A 3728-nucleotide genomic window follows, 5' to 3' on the forward strand; every position below is an offset into this window, starting at 1 on the left:
ATAAAACTCTTAAAGGAGAACATAGGCAGAACACTCTCTGCCACAAATTATAGTGATATCTTTTTTGACACACCTCTTAAGTGTAATGAAAATAAAAACAAAAATAAGCACATGAGACCTCATTAAACTTACAAGCTCTTGTACAGCACAGGATATCATAAACAAGAGAGAAGGCAACCCACAGAATGGGGGACAATATTTGCAAATGATGCAACTGATAGGAGATTAATCTGCAAACTATTCAAGCTTTCCAGGAGTCATGTACACATGTGTGAGTTGGACCATAAAGAAGGCTGAGCGCTGAAGAACTGATGCTTTCAAACTGTGAGGCTGGAGAAGACTCTTGAGAGTCCCTTGGACAGCAAGGAGAACAAACCAATCAATCTCAAAAGAAATCAACCCTGAATATTCGTTGGAAAGACTGATGCTGAAGCTCCAATTCTTTGGCCACTTGATACAAAGAATCAACTTATTGTAAAAGACCCTGATGCTGTGAAAAACTGAGGGCCAGAATGAAGAGGGTGACAGAGGATGAGATGATTAGAAGGCATGTTTGATTCGATGGACTTGAGTTTAAGCAAACTCTAGGAGATGGTGAAGGACAGGGAAGCAAGCCGTGTTGCAGTCCATGGGGTCACAAAGAGTTGGACACGACTGAGCAATGAAACAATAACATGCAGAGGTTCACAAAGAAATGTGACTGTAAGGGGTGACTACAACTGGGGGTTGATTATCAGTCAGATCAGTTCATTTCAGTAGCTCAGTCGTGTCCAACTCTTTGTGACCGTACGGACTGTGGCACGCCAGGCTTCCCTGTCCATCACCAACTCCCAGAACTTATTCAAACTCATGTCCATTGAGTCAGTGATGCCATCTAACCATCTCATCTCTGTCATCCTCTTTTCCTCCTGCCTTCAGTATTTCCCAGCATCAGGGTCTTTTCCAGTTAGTCAGCTCTTCAAATCAGGTGGCCAAAGTATTGGAGTTTCAGCTTCAGCATCAGTCCTTCCAATGAATATTCAGGACTGATTTCCTTTAGGATTGATTTGTTGGATCTCTTTGCAGTCCAAGGAACTCTCAAGAGTCTTCTCCAACACCACTGTTCAAAAGCATCAATACTTCGGTGCTCAGCTTTCTTTTTAGTCCAACTCTCACATACATACATGACCACTGGAAAAACCATAGCTTTGATCAGACAGACCTTTGTTGGCTATGTCTCTGCTTTCTAATATGCTATCGAGGTTGGTCATATATTTTTCTTCCAAGGAGCAAGCATCTTTTAATTTCAAGGCTACAGTCACCATCTGCAGAGATTTTCGAGCCCAGAAAAATAAAGTCTCTTACTGTTTCCATTGTTTCTCCATCTATTTGCAGTGAAGTGATGGGACCAGATGCCATGATCTTAGGTTTCTGAATGTTGAGTTTTAAGCCAACTTTTTCACTCTCCTCTTTCACTTTCATTAAGAGGCTCTTTAGCTTTTCTTCACTTTCTGCCATAAGGGCTGTGTCATATGCATATCTGAGATTATTGATATCTTCCCAGCAATCTTGACTCCAGCTTGTGCTTCATCCAGCCCAGCATTTTGCATGATGTACTCTGCATATAAGTTAAATAAGCAGGGTGACAATATAAAGCCTTGATGTATTCCTTTCCCGATTTGGAACCAGTCTGTTTTTCCATGTTCAGTTATTGCTTCTTGACTTGCATACATATTTATTAGATGCAGGTCAGGTGATCTAGTATTCCCATCTCTTTCAGAATTTTCCAGAGTTTTTTGTTATCCACATAGTCAAACACTTTGGTGTAGTAGCGTGTGAGATGAGTTCAATTTTGCGGTAGTTCGAACATGTTTTGTCATTGCCTTTCTTTGGGATTGGAATGAAAACGGACATTTTCCAGTCCTGTGGCCACTGCTGAGTTTTCCAAATTTGCTGACATGTTGAGTGCATCACTGTAATAGCATCATCTTTTAGGATTTGAAACAGCTCAACTGGAACTTCATCACCTTCACTAGCTTTGTTCGTAGTGATGCTTCCTAAGGCCACGACTTCACATTCCAGGATGTCTGGCTCTAGAGGAGTGATCACACCTTTGTGGTTATCTGGGTCGTGAAGATCTTTTTTGTATAGTTCTTCTGTGTATTCTTGCCACCTCTTCTTAATATCTTCTGCTTCTGTTAGGTCCATACCATTTCTGTCCTTTATTGCGCCCATCTTTGCATGAAATGTTCCTTTGGTATCTCTAATTCTCTTGAAGAGATCTCTAGTCTTTCCCATTCGATTGTTTTCCTCTATTTCTTTGTATTGATCACTGAGGAAGACTTTCTTATCTCTCCTTGCTATTCTTTGGAACTCAGTATTGAGGTGGGTATATCTTTCCTTTTTTTCCTTTGCCTTTCGCTTCTCTTCTTTTCACAGCTATCTGTAAGCCCTCTCAGACAACCATTTTGCCTTTTTGCATTTCTTTTTCTTGGGGATGTTCTTGATCACTGCCTCCTGTACAGTATCATGAACCTCCGTCCGTAGTTCTTCAGGCACTCTATCAGATCTAATCACTTAAATCTACTTGTCACTTCTACTGTATAATCATAAGGGATTTGATTTAGGTCCTACCTGAATGGCTGCAAAGAATGTAATCAATCTGATTTCAGTATTGACCATCTGGTGATGTCCATGTGTAGAGTCTTGTCTTGTGTAGGTGGAAGATGGTGTTTGCTATGACCAGTGTGTTCCCTTGGCAAAACTCTGTTAGCCTTTGCCCTGCTTCACTTTGGACTCCAAGGCCAAATTTGCCTGTTACTCCAGGTATCTCGTGACTTCCTACTTTTTCATTCCAGTCCCCTACAATGAAAAGGACATCTCTTTTGGGTGTTAGTTCCAGAAGGTCTTGTAGTTCTTCATAGAATGTTTGACGTCAGCTTCTTCAGCATTAATGGAATTCCTGGGAGTTGATATACTACTTAATAAATGATAGGGAGTAGGAGAAAAATGCTTCTTCTAAATAACAGGTGACTTGGGCGAGGCACTTATGGGAAAACAAATAACATTTAGGAAGGATAAATGGTACCTTAAGAGGATATATGGGAGTTAGGGGAGTTTTGTGATAATGTCTGTTTGTCTGATGCTTTCTCCAAAAAAAAACAGTCTTCCAGGACTTTTTCCAAAAAGCAAAGCAAAAATAGATAGATTGGTAGATAGGTAAAGATAAGGTGAAAAGTCTTAGGCAAATCTTATTTATCCAGAGGAACTTTCTCTAATTTTAACGCTGTATCTAAAAGTAAATCAAAAGTCAACTAAAACTGACTCAAATGCATTCTTTTCTATAGTTGAATAATATACAGCTTCTTTATCCATTCATCTGTTGATAGACATCTAGGTTACTTCCATGTCCTAGCTACTCTCAGACAACCCTCTCAGACAACTGAGAGTAGTGCTGCAATGAACACTGGGGTTCATGTGTCTTTTTGGAATTTGCTATATGATGCAAGAAACCCAAAGTTGGTGCTTTGTGACAACCTAGAGGGGTCGAATGGGGAGGGAGGTTCAAGAGGGAGGGGTCAAATGGGGAGGCCATATGCATACCTATGGCCAGTTCAAGTCAATGTTTGGCAGAAACCATCACAGTATTGTAAAGTAATTATCCTCTAAGAATAAAAATTATAGAAAGTTAATTCATTTAAAAGGCAAAAACTCAGGCAAATCTTATTTATCCATGAGGAAAGGCCTAT

The sequence above is a fragment of the Oryx dammah genome, unplaced genomic scaffold (genome assembly GCF_014754425.2).
Source record: "Oryx dammah isolate SB20612 unplaced genomic scaffold, SCBI_Odam_1.1 HiC_scaffold_19, whole genome shotgun sequence".
Classification (NCBI taxonomy): domain Eukaryota; kingdom Metazoa; phylum Chordata; class Mammalia; order Artiodactyla; family Bovidae; genus Oryx; species Oryx dammah.